Source organism: Neovison vison, chromosome 11, assembly GCF_020171115.1.
Source record: "Neovison vison isolate M4711 chromosome 11, ASM_NN_V1, whole genome shotgun sequence".
NCBI lineage: Eukaryota > Metazoa > Chordata > Mammalia > Carnivora > Mustelidae > Neogale > Neogale vison.
Window position 1 is genome coordinate 86,376,310 of NC_058101.1, and position 27,817 is coordinate 86,404,126.

Here is a 27,817-nt window from a genome sequence, read left to right on the forward strand (position 1 = left end):
CCCAAATTATCCATCAAATTTGTAAGAATTCAGGATCTGACTGACCTATGAGGTTCAAAACTACTTGGAATTGTCATTTAATCAAAACCACTCTTATGATACGTCATCTGCAAAATATTATAAACTGTTTTCTCAAGATGTTTCAGGTTGAGCATAAATTAGCTATTTGTAAACAGATAAAAACACATAATTTTTCCACGACCATTTAATTATTAAATTTGTTAAATGATCCACACGTGTGTGAGTGTGTGTATGTGTGTGAGGGGGATGTGCATATGTTGTTTATCCTCTGCATCCAGATATTATTGAGTTAGTTGATATTTACCTGACTTTGGATTATGTACTTTTTTGTTTTTTTTGTTTTTTTTTTAATGATTTATTCATTTATTTATTTGACACAGGGAGAGAGAGAGAGAGAGAGAGAGCAAGCATAGGCAGGGGGAGAAGCTGGCTCTCCACCAAGCAGGGAGCCGGATGCGGGCCCGGATCCCAGGACCCCAGGATCATAACCCAAGCTGAAGGCAGCCACGTAACCGACTGAGCCACCCAGGCACTCTGGATTATGTAATCTTTTAAAAATTTCCTTACTGTGCTACTGGTCTTTTTGAAAACCCTAAAGATGGACTACAATGCCACAGACTAGGGGGAAGGAAGGTAATTGGGAAGGGATACAGGCTACTCAGCCCTTCCTCAATACTTACTGCATTTTGCACCAGCTTTCATTTGTAAAGAGAAATCGACTGCCAGAAACTTTGAAAATCACTGCTTTAGAAACCACTGCTTCAATTTACGGATGAGGACCTAACCTCAGTTTACTCTGGTTTGCCTTGCCCAAGGGCAGAAAGCTAGTCTTTTTTAGTCATTCTTGAACGGGAAAAAAATTTTGTTTAGTCATCCTTGAAAAAAAAGAATGCTTTATTTATTTATTTATTTATTTATTTTTAGGTTTATCTCTTTTAGAGAGGGGAGAGAGAGATCGCGTGCATGCTCAGGTTGCGGGGAGAGGCAAAGGGAGAGAATTTCAAGCAGACTCCTCACCGAGTGGGGAGCCTGATCTCAGGACCCATGAGATCATGACCTGAGCTGAAATCATGGGTCAGACCCTTAACGAACTGAGCCATACAGGTGGCCCCCAAAAAGAATACTTTAATAATAAGTAGTCTCAAGTGTCTAATTTTAACTTCATGGCAAAGTAACGGAATGAATTTATCCTGGTATCCTAGATTAGAGAATTCTGAAGTGTTCTCACTAGCAGTATCCTTAAAGTCCAGATTTCTACTAACAGTCCTTTGAAGGACATTTAAGCTTTCTCTATCGTGGTTTTCAAAAATTCTTTCAGCTTCCACCCCTGGTTCCAAAATAATTCCCACAATTTTTTTAGTTCAGTTGGTTCCAGTAGCATCACCCTTCCAGGTACTAAAATTTGTATGAGTTACTCATCGCTGCATAACAATATTCCCACAAATTTGATAGCTTAAAGATCATACACATCTATTACCTCACAGTTTCCTTGCATTAGAAGTCTGAACACGCCTTAGCTGGGTCCAAATTACAATGCAGTGCATTGATTGTAATGCCTTAGTTGCAATCTAGGTGTTGGCAGGGGCTGAGATCTACCTGAGGTTCTACTGGGAAAGAATTTGATTTCAAGTTCACTCAGGTTGTTGGCAGAATTAATTTCTTTTTGGTGGTAAGACTGAAGATTTCAGTTTTCCTGCTGGTTGTTGGCTGCAGAGCCCTCTCAGCTGCTGGAGGCCACCTGTAGTTCCTTGCCTCATGAAGTGTTCCTTCCTCAAAGGCAGCAAGAGAGAGACAGGATCTATTCTGAAAGGAGCTACAATCTTACACAACAAAACCACATTACCATGTGCATGTAATCACGCTTTTTTCCATCAATTTTTCCTTATTTTTTTTTTGGTCAGAATCAAGCCACCAGTCTATCTACACTCAAGGGGAAGGGAATCACACAAAGGCATGAATATATCTTTACCTACATTTATATCTATATCCATATATATCTGTATATACACATAAACATATATATAATAGTTATATATCTATATATTATATATTTATATTATACATAATATTTATATATCTATTTTATATATTATATATTTGTATATATTTATATATCTACTAATATAATATCTATTATATAGATATTATATATCTATTAATGAAGATATATCTGTAATGATGTGCTGACAATACACTTTATACTTTTAATTTTAAACTACCAAATGACAGATTGGGGGATTAGTTGTTTGGTTGGTTTATTGGTTTCATTGATAAAAACAAATGATTTAATCTAATTTATATAAGTACAAAAGGATGGTAATGGACTCAGGGTATGACACAATTCCTTAATTTATAATCTTGAATCCTGGAAAACAATCAGAAGTAAATGATCCAATTTAGGAAAAAAATTATTTGGCCAGCATTAGATATTTAATGTCCTAATTAGGTAGTCTAAAGTAAAGAAGTAACATAATTGAACTTTTGAAATCAGCGCCAAGAAAACCAGTCTCTTTATTTTGAGAGTATGAGAAGAGGTTGAGTCAAGAACTCAGAAAGAATGTTCACTAATTAGATGAGCAAATAATTGGCACTTGTGTTTTCCTCTATTTTTTCACTTCTTCCTTGGTCAAAAAATGTCAAACATGGAATGTGCGACTGTTGTGCTGCCAATAACTATCCTGGAAATATCTATGTCTCTAATAAACTGGCAGCTAATCAGGTGTGGCTTATTATTTATACCATGCATTCAAGGCACCCATTACCACTGTGAGTTCATTTTTAATATTTAATAGTGAGAGAAGGTATTCAGAGAAACTTTGTCCCATGACCTATCATTTATGACTGGAGCAGAACATTTTAAGTGTGTTAGATCACAGATGAAGTCACATTTTCAATCTGAGTTAAGTCTAATCATATTCACATACACACACAAAAAAATTACCATTAAGAAGGGTCAAGATAAGCAGATTTGAGAAATTTGTGTATGATCATAATTTCTAAAGTGACTTGTATATAGTGGGTGCTATAGTCTGAATTTTGCATCCTTCCAAAATTCATTTGTTGAAAATGTAATCCTGTGATGGTAGTGGTATATGGTGTGGACTTTTGGGATGTGATTAGGTCAGGAGTTTGCAGCCCTCATGAGTGGAATTAGTACTCTTATGAGACACCGCAGAGCTTCCTAGCCCTGGTGCACTATGTGAAGATACAATGAAAAGTCTGCAACATGGACAGGGCCCTCACCAAACCACGCTAACACCTTGATCTTGGACTTCCAGATTCCAGAACTGTGAGAAACAAGTTTCTGTTGTTTTCAAAATGTGGTCCTCAAACAAGCGGCATCAGTCCCCCTCACTAAATAAGATCAGGAACAATGTGGATAGCACCCAGCAGTCTGTGTTTTAACAAGCCCTCTAGGGGATTCTGATGCAAGCTAAAGTTTTGATAACCACAAAGTTAGTAATTACTGATAAATTCTTATTAGGAAGACTCTTGGTCTACGAGCTGAGCTACGGTCTCTCTTTAAATGATCTGACCTCTGTTTTCCTCAGAAGTGACTGCATGTGAATCAACATCTCCCCTGTGAACTGATGTGGAAAAGCTCAGGGATAGGAAGGACTCAGCTAAGGTAAAATGCTATAATGCAAAAAGGATGGTCAGTTCTAAAAGGATGACCCCAGTGGACATGTTCACCTTGAAAAGCTAACTCTGAAGGTGAATTAGGTCATTGTGTACTTTTCCCAATGCCAGACAGAATGCTTCCCAAAATGGTGGCCTAACTGTAAATCTTCATGATCAAGCTTCCTCTCACACAGTATATCCCACACCTACTAAGGGAAATATGTGAGACCTTTAACTTCCAATCCCTCTCTTCTAGATTATCTCTAAAGCTTTCTTTTCCAATCTACCAAGTATATGCTGTCTTTGTTTATGTTCTAAATGCTTTTAAAGAGTTTAAGTTATGTCATGTCACTGTCTTAAAGTTTGCAGGCCTTCTATTTTCTCCATATCTATATGCATTTTTGCCAAGTTGACATTTAGACCCTGTAACATGGGTTTCAGTTACTCTACTATTCTTACCTATAACTGTTTTTTTAATATACATATCATTTCTAACAAACTGAACTATTTTCCCTGAATGTTCTTAATGTTATCTGCAATGTTATCCTGCCTCATCCTGTTCCTACAACTCTCTATGGATACCTGCTACATAAAACCTTTGGTAGGATGTGATCTCACTTTCTCATTTGGACCTTTATAACTCCCTGTATTTTCCCTACAACATTCTGATATAAATTGTACTTATTTGCACATAACATGGTAAATATAGTAGGGTGAGAACCTCAGTTTCCTTAACACATAAAATTAGAATTATAGACTTTACAAATCTTTTTAAATAAGGTATTTTAGTTATATTTATTACCTTTGAATAGTATTCAAAGGTTATATTTATATAACCTTTAGTTATATTTATTACCTTTGAATAGTATTCTCTTAAACACAAAAAACAGTGATATAGAACATTATTAAAATATTAATTCCAAAATATTTATCAACTACTTAATATGCTCCAATAGTAGTCCAAGTACTAAAATGTCATTGTCATCCAGATAGGTAAATTGTAAATTCTAACCAGTACAAACATATAAAAGAACAAATTTATATAATAATTTTAGAGGATGAGAATGCAATGAAGAATATAAAGCAAGAGGATAGAATGGAATGTGACTTTAGAGAGGAGATATTTAAAGCTCATTTTTCAAGCAGTCTCTCTTGCGATTTATATATATTTTCATCTTCTACATGTTAATTTTTCATTAGCACACAGGACAGAATAAGTTGCTACTCTTACAGAATACTCACTAAAGAGGAAGAAACAGTGACAAGTAAACAAATAAAAAGAAAAATAATACAGCATTTATAGTAAAGTTATAGTAATAAGCAGTCCATAAAAATAAACCAGGGCACAAGATAGAGTGACTGTTGGGAGTGGGCATTGTTATTTTCAATAAAGTGATTAAGAAACATCCTTCAGGAAATCATTCATTTTAGAAAAGACCTTAATGACAAACAAGAGTCAACTCTCTGCTTATCTGGTAAAAGACACTGCAGTGAGCAGACATTAAAAAGTAAAGAAAATTCCCACAAAGATCAGGAAATCTTTTAAGGAAGTCTGCTTAACAAATGTTCCTGCCCAGCTGGGCAAGCTTTTAGATATTTTGGCTCAGTGTCCAAAGTACTGAAGGCTTAAGCTAACCAACCCTCCCAGACTTGGTGTTTTGCTTGCCACATGTTGAAGGTCAGAGGATGTGAGTGTGGGAAAGTTTCTCTCCTGAGTAAGAACATTCTGAGTGGTATCCGATGAATTCCTCTTCTGCTGTGAGCAAATGCTTCCTTTATTTTGTGTGCTTTAAAGTGATGCCAAAGTCATCAAACTATGTGTATTTCTTTCTATTTTTTCTCCATTTTCCTTGTCTGAAAATCCTGAGCGTATTCACATACATCATATAACTAAACAAACAGGCAATACAGTAGCCTGTTCTTGCTCTTTGTCACTCCTGTGGCTAGACAGTCTCTTATTTGAGTTTCCTGATGTATTTCCCAGTACGACGTTACATATTCTGCATATGTGGTTCCTTTAAAGTGGTTTTAGTGTTTAATTCCCATAAATTTAATTAAAGTAAGAATCAATCCTTCACTCAGTTTTACACTGTTTACAATTAAGATCAATAAGTCAACATTTGACAAATAAATGTTAACCAATTAAAATGTGACTGAATCATATAACTCTTTTGCCAATATAAAGCATAAATATTTTGGCTGCATATCAACTGTGAATACTGTTAAAAGATAAAGCAAAGGAGAAGAAAAAAAGCTCAATCCTAATCAATATGTAAATACACTGCATAAGTCAATTATATCTCAAAATATTTATGTATAAATATGTTAGTGCCCCAAAATGTTGACACATCTCTCCTTTGTTCTCAATTTATTTGTATATCCATGAAATGGCTAAATAAATTGCTGCTGCCAATTCTGGTTCTCCACTTGGCTTTCTTGGTAAAACTTTTGTGTTAGAATTTAAAAATCAATGAAGAAGTAGCTAAAAGGAACAACCTATAGAGTACTCAATAAATACTTGTCCAAAGCATGACCACCTGACCAAAACATTAACACTAGACTTAGACCTATCTGCCTTTCCTCCAAAGCTGTAACAACGCACAAATTTCTGAGTATAACTCTCCTCTTGGCGTAAACCTAGGTAAACCTCATCACATAAGTCTGGGAAAGAGGGATCTAAACCTGTCTCTGCTCCTCCAATCTGTGTGGTCTTAGATACACTCAATCTTTCTTGAACACCACTTTTATGGTTTGTAACATGATTTGGTCTACATGACATCCGGGGTTCTTTGTGGGTTTACATTTCTGGCCCTAAGGTTTCCGCTGGTCTGTTTGTTTCTAGTCAGCCAACCTAAATTCTCTCTCCTGTGGAGGCTGATTTATGAACTAGATTCACTGCTTCTTTTCTTTTCTTTTTTTTTTTGGGGGGGGTGTGGGATTTGTAAATACAGAGGAATGAGCCTGAAGTTTGGAACAAGAGACCAACAGAGGAGGAGGGTGGGAGATAACACACCTTTCACCACCACACTTAAGAGCAAAGTATTCACATTTCCATTCGGGTATAAATGTCAGGCAGGAAAAGTATTTTAGAGAGTAAGTATCTAAGTAGGGACTGGTGTGCCTCTCCCCTCTTGTAAGATTTCTTTAGGCTTGCTATGCTAGTCAAAAACATGGTTGAAAGGCTTACCCAAGAACAGTGAAGACATCTCCTTTTGCAGGAAATCTGTCAGTTTTGGGAGGTCCAGTACAGACATCTATCACAGAATATAAAGTAAATTATATTGAATTAAGGCACTGAAGAATTTAGGGATTCAAAAAAGTTTGGACATATATTCTTTGTACATATCAAACATGTTCTCCATTTGAAAAACACATTTGTATATATGTATTTTTTAGAATGTTTGGTATGTACAATAAAATGAAATATCTGTTAGAGACTGAGTTTGTGTCATGCCAATGGTATGTGGAGATGGGGTCTTTTGGGAGGCAAGTAAATCATGAGAGTAGAACCCCATGATGAGATTACTATCTTTACAAGAAGAGAAAGAGACTAGAGCTGTCAACCCTGGAAAGATACTATGAGAAGATGGCCATCTGTAAACAGGAAAAGAACTCTCCTTAAAAACCAAATTTACCTGGGCCTTGATCTTAGACTTTTCAGACTCAAACTGTGAAAAATAAATGCTGTTGTTTAAGCTACCCATTGTATAGTAATTTGTTGTAGAAATCCAAAAAGATTCAACAGTGTGTTTTACATATTTAATCATTTTTGTGGTAACCTTTGCTTACTTCTGAGAGAAGATGATGTTTGAAAACACAGTTCTGTGTTTGGTCATGTGCATAATCAGCTATAAAGTGTCTCTGTCTTCTTAGGAAATTACCATTTTGGTTAATGGACATTTTGACATTTTAAATAACAAGGCTGCCTATAATAAAACTGGAATATAAAATACATACTTCTGAAAAGGGTTGAAGTGTCTTTATCATCTAGTTGAAAATGTCTTCTAAGTTTTCATATGTTACTAATTTAAAAGCAAACTACATGGGACTTTAGCCTGAGAAATTATATTAAAATATTCCACTTATAACTAACTGGTATTTTCCTGCCCTGCCTATATCTTCATCATTTGAGGAATTTTCCTAGTTCATTGAGTTTCTGGTACCTAAAACATGGAGCTGAGTTATAGGTAAAACTAGAAAATGGAGAATCCAGTCCCCACACTTCACCTGTTGTCCAATGCAGCATGCTCACTGCTCTGCTTCTGGACAGGTAATCGACATGGGAAATCAGGTACAGACATTTGTCAACTAGAGTTCCATCTAATCACCATTATAAATGGAACAAAATGCCTACTTTCCCATCACATGTTACCACTTTTACACTTTTTCTGAGAATCTACTGGCTCTACTATCTATATTCTTTGCATTGAACCTCCTAGGGAATAATTAACACAGCCATATTGGAGTGTTCAGAATCTTCATACTCTGCCACAGAAGTGAAACAGAGCATTGGTGGTACCATTATTAAATATATCCCTTGGCAGGACATTCTGGCTGGTAATGTCAGATACCGAACATCCAGTTCATGATTTTACTGGTACCAACCCCTGAGGGTATTGTTGAGGTAACCAAGGTGAAGTAACCATAGCAAAGTAACCTGTTTTTCTCATACTCATTCATTTTTTAATTAAGATTAAAAGCACAGCTCTTCATGCTTCATGAGAAGTTGGTTTCAAAACTCTAATTTTATAAGAAACTCAATTCTTTTGGGACAGAAATGTTTTAAAAACATACATTAGTTTTTGCAATAATCTTTTTAGGTGGTCTACTCAAATCTATTCTGAATCTCCACATGGATCTATCTTCCCATTAGGCATAAATCTGTAAAAACAAATAAAAAGCTTTTGTGTTTAATTGTACTTAAATTTAATGAAATCTTGTGACAATAGGCATTGCTTGTTTCCAGACAAAATCTTAGGAGCCTTCTGAGCTCCTGATAGTCTAAAACCAGTTTTAAAATGGAATTTGTATATAAAACCATAAAATCCAACATAAAACAGGAAAACTAGGAAATCCTCCCTTGACTTTGTTTTCTATTAAAGAAAAATGAGATCACAGATATGGACCCATATATACAAAAAAAAGATACTAAAAATACACTATTGATATCCGGATGCAGGACGGCTACAATATTCAAAGTATGCATGCTTAGTAAAGTCTCCTTTTATGTGCTCCTCCAGTGAATGTGAGGCATACAATTTTAAGACACAATCCCATTTTATTTTATTGTTTTTCTGATATGAAGCTTCACACCAACAGCCTCCTTCCAACATCACACTGAGAAGCCCACATTAAGAGCCCCAGTTCCATGAATATAAGAATTTATTGGTGAAGGGGAAGTTAGAAATGATACTGTCTGACCTCTTCATTTTATAGATAAAAAGTGAACACTCAGAGAAGTGAAATGAATTGTTTTTCATCACTCAAGTAATTCACCGACTTAACATACATTTACTGAGTAGATAGTGCATGTAAGGCCCTGTGCCAGCAAGTTAAGTTGGAAAGATAAATAAGATAATATCCTAGAATAGAGACCTCTAAACTGAGCAGTAAAGTCATTGAGGAAAGAGAAAGACAATAATAACTTCCAGAACAGAGGAAGGATATCTAATTCATCTTAAAGCAGTCAAGAAGGACTGAGCACTCAGAGATGGGATCTCGCGTATATGCAAATAGGAGACTGGGGAGCGCAGAAAAGGCATTCCATGGCACAGAGTACTACAGCAATGGCACGGAGGCTAGAAACAGCCTTTCAAGGGTTGTGAAGCATTAAACAGGACTTAGGAGATGAGGCTGCAAAGAGAAGCAATCTGTGATCATGAGAAATATTCTCAGCTATTATGAAAGAGGCTATACATTTTCTGATTTTGGTGAATAATTTTTTTCTTTTTTCTAATAACGTGTAAAGTGTTTTCAGAGAGCCACTTACCTTACTAATTGTATTAGTCCTTCCACTCCCCATTCTTCTGGTGGGACAAAATTCACTTCTAATCCACTTTCAAATTTCTTTCCTCTCTTTCACTTCCCCACTACACAGAAACTTGAAACAGCTTTTTAAAAAAAAACACTTCAAATCCATTATTTCTGCTTGAAAGTTTATAAGTAGTTGAAAGTGCTTATGTCAGCCCAAATGATCATATCTGAACAATGTCAGCGCTCCCGAATTTGGAACATGTAACAACAGAGTTCAGCAAATACTTTGCCTCATTCCAGTCGGACCAGAGGAGCTACTTACTTTTCTAAGGAGACCAATTGTTGAGTGATGCCTACATATGAATGGGAGCTGGACATATATAGAGAAAACAGTTTTCATCATAAATGATTCTCACTCCTAATGCACCTGAGATAAGATTTTTGAGCAAAAGCCCATGGAAAGTTTCCTTCCCACGACCCTCCCCCGGATTTTAAGATTTCCCAGGTCTGTGGTTTCATTATGACCTGGATTTTAGTGTTAAAAGAAAGCCTTTAGGACCTAGTTAGTAGGGAACACTGAAGCTGCTACTTAAAGGTAAAGTCACTTAGCCATTCATGATTTTAGACAGTGAAAAATGACGGATTGAACACATGTAGTTTCTACGAGACAAGCCTCTGTGATTGTTTCCAAGATATCACACAGCCCATCTTGAGGAGCCTATATACTTGTTGGAGTTGGAAATCCATTGGTATTTTATTCTTTTTCAAATAAAAGTTGGAAAAACAGGGCATCTAAATAATTTTCTATGGATCCATACTATAGTCTCTGGGAGAAGACAGCAAAGGATGAAGAGCTTTGAAATCAGAAAACCTTGATAATTAATCCTTCCTTAGTTATGTACTATTTAACAATGTTTAAATTAATTATATCATGTCAGGTTTGGCATCTAGGTTATGCTAAACATATATAATTTTCTGCAAAAATTTGTGTAAAATTGGCAATTTTTCTTTCTTAAAAATTTACTAGTGCTCCTTTGGAAAACTATCCAGGCTTGAAGGTTTCTTATGGGAAAGTTTTGATTATAAATTTAGTAGCTTCGTAGTTAAAAGACTATTTAGACTTTTTACTTCTACTAATGCTAGACAAATGAGTGGTAATAAGAATTGCTTCCTGTAAACTCTGCCATTTCATCTACATTTTCAAATTTAATGCTATAAATTATTCATAATACCATCTTATAATATTTCATTATCATAAGGATTTATAGGATTGTTCCTCTTTTAAAACTTTGTGATACTGGTAATCTGTGTCCACTTTTTTTTTTTTTTCCAATTTATTTATTTTCAGAAAAACAGTATTCATTATTTTTTCACCACACCCAGTGCTCCATGCAAGCTGTGCCCTCTATAATACCCACCACCTGGTACCCCAACCTCCCACCCCCCCACCACTTCAAACCCCTCAGATTGTTTTTCAGAGTCCATAGTCTCTCATGGTTCATCTCCCCTTCCAATTTACCCAAAAGCACATACCCTCCCCAATGTCCATAACCCTACCCCCCTTCTCCCACTCTTATTTCTTCATCAGTATCACCAGGAATGTACCAATTTTATAGTTTCAAAGAAAATATTTGGTTTTACTTATCTTTATTGTGTGTATGTATATATTGTCCAATGTATTTTTCTGATTTTATCTTTATTACTTTCTTCTTCCTACATTCTCTTAGTTCAAATTACTATTATTTTTCTAAGTCCTTGAAGGAAATGTTTAGATCATTAATTATCAGTCTTTCTTCTTTTCTAATATGTATATATTTAAGAATAAACACTTCCATTAAAAACGTGGCTTTGGCTATATCCTACAAGTATTAAAATAGAATGTTTAAATATCACTTAGTTCAAATTATTTTCTAATTTCTTCTGTGATTTCTTTTTTGACACACAGGTCATTTCAAAGTGTATTTCTTACATATTTTGATGAGCACTGAGTAATGGACAGAATTGCTGAATCACTAAATTGTATGCCTAAAAGTAATATAACACTGTATGTTAATGATTAAAAAAATCTATATAAAACAGTACAAATTTTTAAGAATAAATAAATAATATACTTCTTAATTAAAAAAAATAGTTGCGATTTCTATTTACCTTCCTGATATTGTTTTTTGGCATAATATGATCATCATCAGAGAATACAATCTATATGATTTCAACTTTAAAAATGTACTAAAATGGGGCACCTGGGTGGCTTAGTGGGTTAAAAATGTGCTTTATGACCCCATAAATGGTCAGTTTTTAATGTTTCTTATGAACCTGAAAAAAATATGTATTCTGTAGTCAAAGGATATATTTATCACATTCATTAGTCCAAATTTGTTAACTGTATTGCATAAATTTTCTATATCCTCCATTATACTTTGATTGTTCCATCAGTTGCTAAGAGAGTTTTATTAAAATGGTCAACCCTGATTTAAGATAATATAATCTTCTTTCTATATCAAACTTTATATTTTGAGGTCATGTATTAGGTGCAAACAAAATTAGAATAGTTATACCTATTCACTAAATTTAATTTAATTGCACCAACAATGATGCTCTTTTCTTATAATAATGCCTTATATCTTAAAATCCATTTTGTGTGATTTTACTGTAACTACTACAATTTTTGCTTTTTAGTGTTTGTATGTGTTTTTAACCCTTTTATTTTAAACTTTTCTGTGTCCTATGTTTTACTTGTTCTACATATTTTGTATCTCTGTACCAGAGGGTAAGGCCACCATCACCTATCTGCACCTCATTAAGACTTTTTAATCCAACCAGGTACTTTTTGTCTTTTACCTTTGTAATTAGTCCATTTTAATTTATCCTAAATCAATACGTTTGGTGAACTATTTTAGAATTATGGCTACCTTTTTACTATGTACTTTCTATGATACCTGGTTTCTACTCTTCTAGAATTGATAGAATACTTACATATTTCCATTTTCTATGAAAGTTTTATATTATATGTCTATTGTTATAGTAATTACCCTAGAAATGACTACAGATATTAATTGACATCTTTATACTTTTCCTTTTGAAACTTGAGTTTTAGAACAGAACTCCAAACTCACATGCTATTATTATATATTTAAATTGCATATAGAAATAATATTTTTAAATCTTCCAAGATATTATTACTATTGTTCTATACATTAATATGCATTTACATTTACCTATGTATTTCATTCTATTTTATTTTTAATTCCTTTCTGCATCTCCATATTTTTACTTTGTATATTTCTTTCATTTGAAAAACATCATTTGAAAAAGATCTGTTGTTTGAAAGTTGCTCAGCTTTTGTTTGTCTGAAATACATTCATTTCACCCTCATTTTTGAAGGACATTTTTGTTGAGTATAGATCCTAAATTGGTAATTCATCCTTTTGGTATATTGAAAATGCCCTCCCAAGGTCTTTTGAGACACATTATTGGGATTATATTATTGCAATGAAGATTACATTGTTTACATAAATTTTGAACTTTGAAAAAAACTATCTTTTTTCCTTCATATTTTAAGATTTTTATCATTGAAACTTTCTTTTCTCAGTGCGGGAATTTTTGTTTAGTTCTGTCTTTTGTTTTCTTGAGTACTTTTTATTCTTTATATTTGGGGCAGTAACACTTACTGCACCTGTGGCTTATTTTTCATAACTTTTCAAAGAGTTTCATCCACAGTATCTTTCAACATTGCTTTCGTCCCTTCTTTCCTCTTTTCCTTTCAGAAAAAAAAAAATGTATATATTAGACTTTTAATGTATTAGCCCTATATTTCAAACTTTTTTGATTGTTTTTATTTTCCACCTTTTCTCAAGGCTAGATATTTTCTTTTGATCTATTTTGTACACTTGATCTTAGCCAAAAGGCCAAGAACTGATATTTTGATCTATTTTTTTAGGTCATTAATTTATCTTTACTCAAAAAGGAGCATCTGGGGGTGCCTGGGTATCTCAGTGGGTTAAAGCCTCTGCTTTTGGCTCAGGTCATGATCCCAGGGTTCTGGGATCAAGCCCTGCATCAGGCTCTCTGCTCAGCAGGGGGACTGCTCCCTCCTCTCTCTCTGCCTGCCTCTCTGCCTAGTTGTGATCTCTGTCAAATAAATAAATAAAATTTTTTTTTTTTAAAAATAGGATCATCTGATCAGTTGTTAAACCTCTCCTTATATTTTAAACATGTTTATTGTATATTTTAATTTTAACTTATATTTGGTTCACTTTCAATCTGTTATATCACCTTTTAGAGTTGCCAAATATCTGTTGATAATTTCAAACTTGAACGCTACTTCTCTGAACACACAAAATATACTTCTTATACACTGTGTATCTGGTAGTGCATGTCATTACCTATAGTCTCTAAGGTCTGTATTGAAAAAAGTAGTCCCTCCTTTTCTCCCCAAATATTGCTTCTGCAAAACTCTGTGTGTCTTCTCATACTTCTGGCTCTTACTTCATTTTTTCTGTTTCCTCATATGCCTGATTATTTGTGTATTGGATATTATATTTAAGAAATTGATTATAAGAACTCTCTCCTAAAAAATATAAAACATTTCTAAGAAAAAATAAATTAGTACTAAATAAGGGCACCTGGGTGGGTCAGTTAGTTAAGCATCTGCCTATAGCTTGGGTCATGATCCTGGGGTCCTGGGATGGAGTCCCGCATCGGGCTCCTTGCTGAGTGAGTAGCCTGCTCCTCCGTCAGCCTGCCACTCTCCCTACTTGTGTTCTCTCTCTCTTTCTCTCTCTCTCTGACAAATAAGTAAAAAAAAATTTTAAAAAAATAGTCCTAAATAAATGGAGAGATATACCATGTTTGTGGACTGAAACACCTAATACTGTTAAAAAGACAATTGTCAGATTGTTTTTCAGAGTCCATCTGAGGGGTTTGAAGTGGCGGGGGGGTGGGAGGTTGGGGTACCAGGTGGTGGGTATTATAGAGGGCACAGCTTGCATGGAGCACTGGGTGTGGTGAAAAAATAATGAATACTGTTTTTCTGAAAATAAATACATAGGAAAAAAAAAAAAAAGACAATTGTCCCCCAAATTGGCCTGCAGATTTAATGCAATCCTAATAAAAACCTCAAGAGTCCATATATTTTTTAAAACATTGTTAGTAAATTGTAAATTCTTATGGAAATACAAAGAAACTAGAAAAACAAAACATTTCAAAAGAACAAAATTAAAGAAGTTTTTATACCTGATTTCAAGGTTTATGATACAGTTGGAGTTTTTCAAGAAAATTTGCTACCAGTGAAATGATAGATAAACAGATCTATGGAGCAGAAAGTCCATAAATAGACCCACTTCCTTATTTTATATTATATACCAAAATTAACTCAAAACAGATTACAGATCTAAATGTAACAAACTAAATCTATAAACCTTCCTGAAAAAAACATAGGAGGAGATCATTGAAACTGTGGTGGAGATAACCTCTGAAATAGACTACAAAAAGCACTAACCATCAAAATATGAAAAATCAGACTTCTCAAAATTAAAAAAAAAATTGCTTTTTCAAAGACACCATTAAGAAAATGAAATGTAAGTCACTAGTAGAAAGATAATGTTCACAGCACATATATCTGGTAAAGGAATAACTGGATAATGATTGTAACACAATAATAATAAGATGACCCAATTTTTAATGTATAAATTTGCAAAATGGATTATAGAAAATGAGATTAAGAGTAAAGAAATCATCATAGTAATTTTAATAGTCCAATAATGAATAATCCTTTTTTTAATTAGGTAATTATCAAGAAATACTTAGAAATAAAAGATACAGTAAAGTATTTACTTTGGTAAAGAACCACATTTTGCTTATTCTGTATTCTGATTTTAAGTTTTATCCTGTATTCTGATTTTAAAAATTGGACACAGACCCAAGGAAGTATGTCTGGAAAGAGTGAAGAGAGAGAAAAAGAGCTGAGTTTTGAAAAGAGTAGACTTTAGATACCTGATCTGACATTTAATGGATCTGTCCATTAGGTTGAGTAGCTGGTGACAACTTGAAGGAGGTTTTCAGAGAACCTCGAGAAAAAACCTGAGAAGATGGTGCCATAAAGTCAAAGAAAGGAAAAAATGATACGTTGAGTAGTACTGTAATATTGAAGATCTTAAACAAAAATGAAGAAATGACCACCATATTTGGCAGTTAGGCTCTGGCTATTTTAGTGGGAGGAATTTCACTGGAGTGGAGGAGGCAGAAATAAAATTGTAGCAGGTTCAATTTTGAGACATGAAGAGATGGAAACAAGAATTGTACACAGACCATTCCTTCGTGATACTGATTATAAGTGAGTTACAGAATGAATAAATGAGATTTCTCTAGTTAGAGTTTATGGAGAAGATACTACAAGAAAAGGTATGAGTGTAAACTGTGTTAAAGAGATTGGTGGTTTGGGGATAGGGTTACAAAAAAGAGAAGGGAACTGATTACATTATACTTAAGTGAACTTAAAGCTGAAGATGCTCTCAGTGGGATTTATCTCAGAGATGTACATTAACAATGAAAGTGTATGGGCACAAATGTTGAAAGTCTACTAGGAATTTCCAGGCTATGGCTTCAGACCTTTCTTTCTTTGATTTAGGATGAACTTTAGATGAAAAGAAGAACTGAACTAAACAGCTTTAAAGTGACATGGATTTATTTTTAAAACACCTAGGTATTAAATTTAAGTAACTTGTTCAGTTTTTGCTGCCTCCTGGGAATTTTCATGATAACTATCCATCTTTGTAACTTAATCACATGAATAACAATGATAATTATTTGAAACAGAGACTTTATTTTAATATTCTTTTTAATTGTAGGAATTTTATTCATACTTTCACAAACTTTAAATCTCACTGACATTTAGTTAGAATGGATTTAGTTAGAAATAGAATGGTTTATGTTTTAAGTAGTAAGACTTTATCCTCTATGTCATTTATAGGAGATATGGAAAATTTTTAATTATATACTATTTCAAGATTTTTTTTTTTATTTGTCTATTTTAGAAAGAGAGAAAGAGAGAGAGTACATAAGTGGGGAGATGTAGAGGGGGAGGGAGAGGGAGAAGAATCTGAATCAGACTCCAAGCTCAACACAAGCCTGAAGCAGGGACTCAAATCCCATGACCAATGAGATCATGACCTGAGCCTAAACTGAGAGCCAGAGGCTTAATCAACTGAGGACTGAGTCACCCAGGTGTACCTATTCTAGTTAGTGTGAAACTTTGGTAAGTATCTTTATTATCCTTATTCTCCATGCATAAGGAAATTTAATGACCTATCAAATTTTATTTAAAAATTATATTTCTTTTGATTAGAGAATTAAAAAAGAAAGGAATCCCCAAAATTTAGTAAAATCATATAGTACTTTCACAGATTTGAAACAGCCCTGTAATCCAGTATTTATTTTACATGTAGTGAACCTAAGGGCAAAAAATGTGCAATGAACTGAAAGTCCCCACAACCAATAATGAGGGAATGTCAGATAAGAAGTTAAAACACAGATCAAAACTTTGTTCTATTTTCTTCTCGAACATTAAATAATACTAACAATTTATGTTTAATTATAGGTATTACCAAGGACAAAATTATGATTCTAAACCTTATTCAGTAATAGCATGAGCTCTCTGGACTTCACTGCATTTAGGCAAGAGTGATAGAAGAGCACCTGAAGAGAAGAGGAATATACAGATTTCTTCTAAATTTTTCAGCTAATTTCTCAACTTGTTGATATATGAACTATTTGTGATGCCATGATATTTCCTTGATATTAAAAGTGAGAAAGATAAAGATCTATAAAATTAACCCTTTTCAAAATTGTACTGATAACTTTATAAACATTGAAGCAAAAATCCACAAAATAAAATTATTTAGGGAGGGGTCCTTAAGAAACAACCCACAACACTTGCCAAAATCTCTTTAGTGGAAAGAAAATAAATGATTAGAAAAGATAAGAAGAGAGAAAAAAAAGAAAGAAAAAGAAAAGGAAAAAGAAAAAGGAAGGAAGGAAGGAGGGAAAGGAGGGAGGCAGGAAGGAAAAAACAAACCTCTGTCATGAATAAAAGTTCAGTCTATACATTTAGATGTGAAGGAAATACAGTTTTGTTTTTTCAATTTCTTAAGTAAATTTCTTTAAATCCACATTTAGCCTTATTATGAAAATAAAGGTCATTTTGAGATGTCAGAAATTTGAATCATTTCAATTGAGTCTCTCTCACTCCACATAAATTCTTTTGGATAGGACCACCAGGTCCACAGGAGAGGTCTTCTGATTTCAATATAAGATTTCTGTTGTTACTTCTGAACTCATTTTTAAGCCATGAAATTCATATTGAAATTGATAGAGTTCAGAGAAGGCTGCCCCCAAAATTTGCCACTTTGGGATATTGACTACTTTGAATTAGAGTTACTTAAGAAATAGTCAGTGCAAGGACACTCTGACCCTCCTTTGTCTCTGTGAAAGTAGGAAATAAATCTCCCACGTGAAAGGCACCCTTCACTCTACCAGGAAGGTAATGAGACATCTACTACCCCAAACCCAAATTTCTTTATCTTGTCAATTCTTCACAAATGTTTTGTTTCTTTGTTTCAAAGGTACAAAAGCTGCCTGCTTTGGTCATTTCTGTGAGTCTTATATTTTTAATGAGCTCTCCCACATATGAAGTTAAATTTGTTTTTCTTCTGTTAATCCATCTTCTGTTGATCCATACGTCAATTTAACTATTAGGGCAGCCAAAGAACCTAGAAGGTATGAAGGGAATGTTTTCTTCCCTTGCAAAATCAACATATGGTTTTCATTGAATTTCTTCCATACAATCCAAAAGAAAAGAAATTCATATTTCAGAATACTGAATTGAGTTCACATTCCAAATATATCATAGAGAAGCAAGCATTTTAAGGCTTTGGGATGGTAGATTAAGTTTGCCCTGTCCTGATTCCTCTAAAGGGGGAGAAATGAATTGAATTTTACTTATTTAAAGTAAAATAATATCTTCTAACAAATGAACAAACCAACAAAGAAAACTCCATTAAGATCTATGAAGCATGGAACACCTGCGTAGCTCAGTCAGTTAAGCACCTGCCTTTGACTCAGGTCATGATCCCAGAGTCCTGGGATCCAGCCCTGCATGGAGCTCCCTGCTCCATGGGGAGCCTGCTTCTCCCTCTTCCTTTGCCTGCTTGCATTCTCTCTCTTTCTTTCGCTCTCTTTCAAATAAAAAAATAAAATCTTAAAAAAAACAAAAAACAAAAAAAAAAAACTATGGAGTATAACCTGATATCCTAGAAGAAAGGTGTGGAGGCCAAGAAAAACAAGGCTGTACCCACCTCGAGTCTAGCCCTGACATAAGTGCAGCCATCTTGGTTTCTTGGGTTCTGACCTACTCAGGTTAGGACTTTAAACAGTCCCTATCTCCTTTAATGATTAATTTAAACCCCTGGATTCAGCTGCCTCTGTCTTTCATAACTCCCCTACACATTCCCCAACTGACCAGTGTTGACCCGAGTAGGTAGGGACAACTCTACGCCCCTATTCAGCGGGAAGAAATTACAGAAGATGAGACCTTCCACCTTCAACAACCTTAAAGATATAAGGGTCAAAATTGTTCAGGAGGAAATGTGGAGGCCGAGAAAATTAAGGCCATCCCACCTCAAATTTAGCTGATGTGGGAAACAGAGGCAGAAGAAAATCATTTAAATTCCTTACCTACTGACAAGCCCCTGAAACAGACAGAGTGGCTCTCCCTTGGGGACTGAACTGCCCTCACCTTGAGGTTCTGCTAAGGACAATCCTAGCCTGACCAACTCCCTACTCCAACAGGTCCGACCAGGATCCTGTAAGTCTACTTTAACAATTCCTTCATCTCTTACCTCCCTGTCTGAGGTAGTACTCCGGAATAGAAGAGGGCTTAATTTGTTGCTCCTCTAAACATGGGGGACTATGGGCCGCATTAGGAAAAGAATGCTGCTTTTATGCCGACCATACTAGGGTAGTGAAAGAATCCATGGCTAAGGTGAGAGAAGGATTAGCCAAGAGGAAGAAGGAGAGGGAGGCACAGGAGAACTGTTTAGAGGCTTGGTTTAATAGGACCCCCTGGTTCACCACCCTAGTTTCTACCTTAGTTGGCCCATTTGTTTTGCTTGTGCTCATTCTAACTTTTGGCTCTTGCATTCTGAATAAGCTTATTAATTTTGTAAAATATCGTGTTAATACCGTCCAGCTCAAGACAGCAGTATGAGAAGTTGCCCGCTCCTGAGGACCCCTATGGCTGCCCTATAAATGAGCAGGTTCCTCATTATGAACAACTAAAAGGGGGGAATATAAGAGTGGATTATCATAAGAATGGCCATCTTGAAGGCCGGGAAGCCACTTTACTGAGTGTCCCTAACTGGCCAAACTGTGTACATGACTTGAGATAGGAGGAACTAGCTAAAACCTGAAAAACAACTTAATTGTAAACCACCAGGGAAGCTAGGCGGATGCGCCACGGGGACCAGATGTTGAAGAGAGTTTATCTTACTAAACCACCAGGGGGGCACAAGCCAAATGTATGTATGGTCTCTGAAGCAATGGAAAATTACTGTGAGTTGGATGTTTTGAAAATGCTATATAAACCCTTGGCTTTGAGTGCTCGGGGTCCTTGTTGAAACCCGCTGTGCCGGGCAGATACTTAGATCCCAGCTAGCTGGAAATAAACCTCAATGTGTGACTTGCATTATGGTGAGTGTCCTCTGTCCATTTGAGGGGTGGTCGACTCCAGACATAACAAAAGGCAGCCTCAAGTTTGAACCAAGGCCCAGAGCACACACCCCATTCACATACGACTCTACCCACCAAATCAGTGCTACTGATGTGCTGCATGCCTGCTGCCATGCAGTAACACTCAGGAGGATGACCTCAGACCTTCTCATCTTTCAGAGTTTCCAAAGTGTTTGATACATTGTGGAATTCCTAGTGTTGTCTCAATATATAATTATCACTTATTGAAAATCATAGAACAGAATTTTCATTTAATTCAGAACATATAAGGAAATAAATCAAAATGCCATAAAATGAAATATATCCATTAGATAGAGGTTACCATTCTAAACCAATTCTTAAATATTTTCTTCTTGTTTCTCTAATTCCCTTCCTCATTACTTAAAGTTTCTCTTTTTACTTGTATACCTCCTTTACCACTTTAAAATTTATACTCATAAAATTACTGTCAGGTAGGAATAGTAAGTCAAGTGTATGGAAAGTATAAATTCAGAAATTAATTGCTAATAGTGAACCTATACATTTTACTTAGTCACAAGTTTTCTATCCTATTTTATTGTAGATAATAATTAAAATACAAAGGCACAGCCAAAATAAAAATTACTACTGAGGTAAAAATATAGATTATATTAATGAAATTAAATAATCTAAAATATTTTCTTGTTGTCTATTATGTACTAGACATCAACTTAACATGCTGGGTACCTAATTCAGCCAATCAAGTAACAGAGATATGTTTAGCGCCTGAACTAGTTCATTTTCAAATAGTAATTGAATTCATGTCAAAGAATTAAATTCATTTGAAACACCAATCATAAAATATTTGAATATTTATACAAGTATACATATCAAATAAGATCTCAAATAAAAATTATATAATACTTATATCAGAAGTACTTGAATATAATTTCATAAAGTAGCATTTAGTAAAATAATAACTACTAAAATTGCTTAATAAATTCAATAAAATGTTTGAAGGGATTTATATGTTAATGTTCCTTTTTCAGCAATAAATTTATATTATGCCTGTGGTTTTACTTATACATCACTGTTCTTGGACATTTTCAAATTGTTTATAACATTTTTTCAAAATGTAACCTGATATGTTAAGCAACAACAACAAAAAGGCCAAAAAGCTATTGCCTTACTTCCAAAAAAAAAAATTCTATTTAGCTATTCAAACCGTGTAGAAAGTCAAAACAGAAGTTGATAAGCTTCCTTAGGTATGCAAGATGACTTTTTTCCTTAGGCTATTCTTTATAATGCATTCTATTTTAAAGGTTAAAATCCTGGCCCTCTTTTATTTTGTTCTACATTTCTTTGTGATTTTTGTTACACGGATTTATTAAGCACTAGGAATTTCTTAAAACAGTATATAATTTAGACATAATGTCTGGGTTATTTTATCTGAAGTCAGTAAACTCAATTTTCTACTGAAAGTGTATAGGTAAAGTGAGGGACATATAGTAAAATCAGTTGTTAGATACATGCCATTGTTGGGTTATCAGAAATAAATGAAGCTTTTTATAATATCTTTTTATTCCAAGCAGCAAACAACAGGGTGAATGAAGCAAATACTGCTTACTTGGCTCTGGGTGCCTGAAATGATTGGAGCAATAGCACAATGTGGTTTCATTTATGTAAAAGGAAAGAAGAAAAAAACTATGCCGAGAAAATATTCTCATCCCTTGTAGGTACCCAGAGGGAAACAGTAGCTCCCTTCATCCCTAGCCCAGGTATAAAATCACCTTCCTTCAGCCAACTTTAAAGTAAATTACAAAAGGTGCTTGCCTAGGCCAAGTTCGAATACCAACATTTAAAAGAAGTTGCCTGCCAATCTACTCACCTTCAACAGGTTTATTCAAGGAAGATGTGAGTGCAGCTTCCTGAAGCCTCAGGGTAGGAATAGAAAAGGAATTTCTGAGTAGTTTTATAGATATCACTTTGATGATCAACTCTTCGTGTTTGTATGCAACACCAATTCTCAGGGAGAACATCCTAATTCACTTATTTGGTAGTTCACAAGGATTTACAAGCTGGATAACATGGATATTTAAGCATCTCTTTGCCACTGTCATTGACTTACTCTGATATTTCACATAGTCTGAAGACCCTAATTTTAAATAGGCATTCAGTGACCAATAGTATGGTTTATAATTCCTGCCACACATTAGAACTTGGGAGTTTCTTTAAAATACCCATATTAGATGACGATCTTCTAATTAATTTATTATGCCAGGGGCAGAATCCTAACATCAGTATTTTTAAAAGCCCCAGATAATTCTACTCACCTCCAGGGTTGAGGATTACTGAATTAAACAATTTTTTTAATGATTCTCTACAATATACCATTTAGTGGGTGGGGCAAGGCTCTAGAAGGGAAAAGGAAAAAAAATGGTAATATTATCTTATAAGAGTCAAGAGATGAAAGACAGTAGGGAAGTTGGAAAAAATAGTGAATATGTAGAATGGTTCCTGAAAGTATTAACTGGACAAAGTTGGGTTAGGTGTTGGATGGTTTAGTTTAGGTTTTAGACTAAACATTTTTAGTAGTAATTTTTTCCCCCTGATGTAAGAGCAGTCCGAGCAGAGAATAGAAATTATACTGTGAAATAAGCAAGTATCAAATAACTTGCCAAACCCCTAACTTTAACAGAGAAGAAATGTATCCATATTTTTGTTTGTTTCTCTCAATATCCAGGGTCTTGCGAAAAAGAATATTAAGATTCGTAAATGAAATCCAGTGTTGGTAAGCAAGGAGAATGAGAAGAAAATGGGGGCATTATAAATGGGAGAACTTAATTAGATATTCAAAACAGGAATAAAAGAAAGGATGGCATTAAAATATCAGAAAGAAATATGGGAGTATTTAAATTTAGGAATTAATATATGAGATATTTCCACATGATAAAATGTTATCAAATAGCTATGGGTACAAGTTAGTAAATTAGAAGATCCACAATATTTATTAGAGTCCCTGAAGTCAAAAAATATGAAAACAAATGGTGTATGGAAAAGCCAAAACAATACTGATATTTCCTAAACAGGAAAATGAGTATTTTAGCTAGTGCCAAAAATTTCAGTTACCATGGCAGAGTGATCTGGAAATCTATGAATATCCATAATGGGGAGATGCTGAGGATATGTAGGGTTGCTAGTATGGATTTCAAAAGACTTCTGGTTGTAAACTATAACCATCCCTCAGAATAATACACTGTTTAAACTATAACTTTAACTAATGAGGAGTTGAGATGCAAGCATGCTTACGACCTTGAGAAAATGTACTAGCAGCAGGCCTCTGGTGGAGGGGATAATACACGCCCTTGAAGCCAAGCAGCTGGGGATGCCCAGCTCGCTCAGTGCTTCATGGAACTCGAGCAGCTGGAACGCCCGGCCCGCTCCGGTTGGAACGCTGTCCAATCCCCTTTTCACGTCTCCCTACCTTGGAGAAAGCCTCCTGTTGCAGTAATCCCTTTACGTGCATTTGCACAACTACGAATCCCATGCTCCTGGACCAGAGACACCCTATTCCTCTTCTTGTTTACTTCATTTACCTCTAAAACTTGTAACCAACATCTGACTCACACTCCTCCTTGTTTACCTACTAGACATTAGGCTAATGTATAACCTTCTTTTCTTCTCCTTTGTTATCCTGTATCTAATAAATAAGGGATTGAGCGACAGTCCTTCAAGCTGTCATCCCCTGCTCCCTTTCTCTTACAGCTGACTTGTTTATGCCTCATTCTTCTCCCGTGGGCCATTAAGAAAACAGCAGTAAACAATTTTTTCAATAATTTTTTTTTTAAATCCGCATCACTCTTGTCCACCCCTAAGTTTACCCTTGAGTGCAAGGAGGACAGTGTAATGAGAAGAGTCTAGAAAGTTAGCAAGGAACAGAACACACAGGACAAAGAATTGTGTCATCTATCCTAGTATAATGAGATGACAATCAAAGACACTGATTAAGAGATAAAACTCATCTAAAAATATCTTAAAGATACTCTGACAACCATGTATAGATCAGACTGAGATTAGAAAGAATGGAAGTGGGGAAAAATTAGAAAATTGTTTCAGGCATCCAGGAGAGGTAAAGCTTGGAATAAAATGATGGCAATGAACAAGGAAAGAAGTACAGATATGTGAAAATTTATAGGTAGAGCAGACAGGCTTTGGAGATGATATCAATGTGTGTTTAAGAGAAGGACCAGTGTTAAGGATTATTTGGAGGCTTTTGGCTTATGGATCTAGGTACACAGAAAAACCGTTGTCTGAAATAAGGAAAACACTGGATCCTCTGTAGGTAAGTAAGATTGAAAGTGCAGATTTGAGCAGGTTAAGTGAGAGAGATGACTGGAGATGTCAAGCAGGCTACTGAATATATTACCATGAAGCTCAGAGGAAAAGTCTTCCAGTATCTTTCCAGTTTAAGAACAAGTATCTTTTTAAAAGCGAACTCGAAGAAGTTGAAGCATGTTCACATTTTCTTTGGAATTTAGACAACACACCTACCTCTGTCCCCAGTAGTTATCAGAAACTGAGATTTAATTATCATGTGAATGTTCCAAGTTGCATCTTTGAAGACAATCAAACTGAACATAACTGTAGTTAATATGGTATATTAAACAGTCATGATCTTCTAGCTAACAATAAGCCAATAAGCAATTTGACACTTCTTTCAAATCCTTCAGTCTACCAGATGGGAAGGTACGTATTTACTTTCCCTTGTGTACTTTCTTTTGAAACTTATCCCAGGATCTGGCCACCTGGTCTGTCATATTGGATATTAACTGACTACAGCCTGACAATTAATGATATTTGTCTGTTCGTAGCAGAAGTCTTTCTGACTCCAAAATGAATCTCTGTTCTTCTTAATTAAGGAAAACAAAACTATTGATCTCACAAAACAATTTTTTTAACATGTACATTACTTGCCACACAGTTCTGCAAGTAATAACATAGTCAAAGATCTAGAATAAACTCAGAGAAGAATTTTTCAGAGAAAAGCAAAGACTTTTTTTCTTTCTTCATATTTAATACCTTAGTTAGCATTAAACAAAATGAAATAAAATGAGAAAGTCTAGAGATTTGTAGAACTTTACATATATCCTGTAACACTTCCTTCATCATCATCCTGGCACTGTACTATATTCTTAAAAAGACACTTCTAATACTTTCAATAACTAAATATCTTGGGACAAAAATCTGAAATCCATATTATACCAAATTCTGAGCTTTAAAAAGAGGTACTTCTCAGTGTTTACTGACATTTATGGAACAGATAAAACTCTGAACACATGGAATTACTTTCTTCTCTATAAATATGTTCACCTAAAATATTCTCCCCTACCCTATAGTCCTTTTGTCATTCCCACTCCAAGTGATAAAACCTCATTCACCCTCAACACCAAGTTTCCTTGATCTTCTGAGATAAATCTACAAGGCATTGTGTTAAGTACCTGAACTGTATTTGCTTGTGTATTTCTCTAAGTTAGACTAAGAAGTCTTAAGGTTGTGGTAATACTTCCTGTATCAGAGAATATTTGCTGTTAGCAGAAAAATCAAGTTGCTCAAGGAAAAATACATGTTTATTGAATGATATGGACGAATCTTGTAGAAACAAAGCCCAGATTATAGAATCAGCACTCATTATAGAGATTAGTTATCAATCACTCTCTTCTTCACTTTTTCTCCATAGTATGCATGGTCTATTGTCTTTGTCCCTTTAATCAATTCGGTCCTATCAGCAGTCATGATTTCTCTGCACAATCACATTCTTGCATATTCTGTTTCATATTCTGGAAGAAAGAACTGGCTTGGTTCACTTTATTGGGTTTGTTTCAATTCTCCATTCCTGAAAAAAGTAATCTTATTTGTCTAACTAGGAAAGCCTGATCCAAAAATGGTTTTAAGAGGCCAGGATCAGGTGACAATTTTGATTACCCAATCTAGGAGCTATAATGCAAATTTTATTCTTAGAAGGAGGATTTAATGGAACAGAATCCTTATAGTTTCCTTGTATCCAAGTGAAATGCCTGGCATCAAACCAGAGCTTCCTAGGGTCAACCTTTTTGTGACTTTTATATACTTCGTGGTGCCTCTCTGCTTAATGGTCTTGGTTAATCCTGAGTATTTGTTTTCCCCTTCCTTCATGGTAACAGAGTTATAGTTTTGCACATGGCTACATTGCTAAAGAAGAAATCTGTCAGTCTTTCTTGTGGCTAGTTGTAGTAATGTGACTATACTCTGGCCAATTGGATGTGGTCAAAAGAAACATGTGTTATTTTGAATCTTGTCCTTGAAACAACTGTTTGTATACTTCGTTGTTTCTTACCCCTTTCCCACTGGCTGGAAGTCGGTGAGAACCAGTGAAGCTGCCTTAAACCTATCAGTTGAAACCCTTTGATGAGGATGGTAGAGATGACTAGCAATCCTGGATCAACTGGCTGCATCTGAGCCACCGTGTAAGAGGGAAATAAACCTCAATCTCTCTCTCTCCCCCTGTCCCCTCTCTCTTTCACTCTCTTTTTAAAATGGCATTGTGTATGATGTCTAATTAAAGCTGTGTGCAACAATGAGATTGTGGAAGTAATATAGAGGTAAATGGGTGCAATTGATTTAGCAGGCAAGAAGCAGGTGCTGAGAATACAGAAATTGCTGATTGGAAATCCAGTTATCCTTATTCTATTACTGCCACTAACCAAATTTGTTGAAAGTGTTATGTCAGTTAATTTAGAAAGAAAATCAAATGTTAGTAGAGTCCATTCTTCAGTGAATGCATCAGAAAAATTCAGAATATTGATATATACTAGCTGATGTTTTATAGGTTTTAGACGAGTATTAGGAAAGAAATAAGAAATTCTAATGAGAATAGTTTCAAGTAGAAATGTTGGAAAATAGGTTCTTTTATGAGGGACACTTTGCCTGTAACGTGCAACCCAAACAAATATGAGGGGAAGCAAGCAAATTTGACTCTAATGGAGTTGGAAAGCCCTAAACATAGTAAGATTGAGGCCTGAGCCTTTTTAGAGGGCTCTGACTCAAGTGATCTTGGCCAGACAATGGAACAAGACTGAGATCAGATTAGGCTGAAATGGTTGCTTTCCAATCCCTATTGTTTCAGATAGCTGCAAGGCAGCTGCTATTAAATAGAAGGAAAGAGATGTGCCAGCTCCAGAGGCCAGTAACTAAAAAGGATTTGGGCAAGTTTAAGATCTATGACTAGACAAGATTCTTGGCTATAGTTATTTCACATGAAACTGACTTCAAGCAAATAGGACTAGCTTTGGGGTACTTGTATTGACAAAGATTTTGCAAGCGTATATCATAAAAGTGTACAGTTGCTTTATTCCTAAAGAAATCCCTGAACCTCCAAACTACAAAAAGCGATTATGCAGCCCCCAAGCATGCATACTCTCTGATG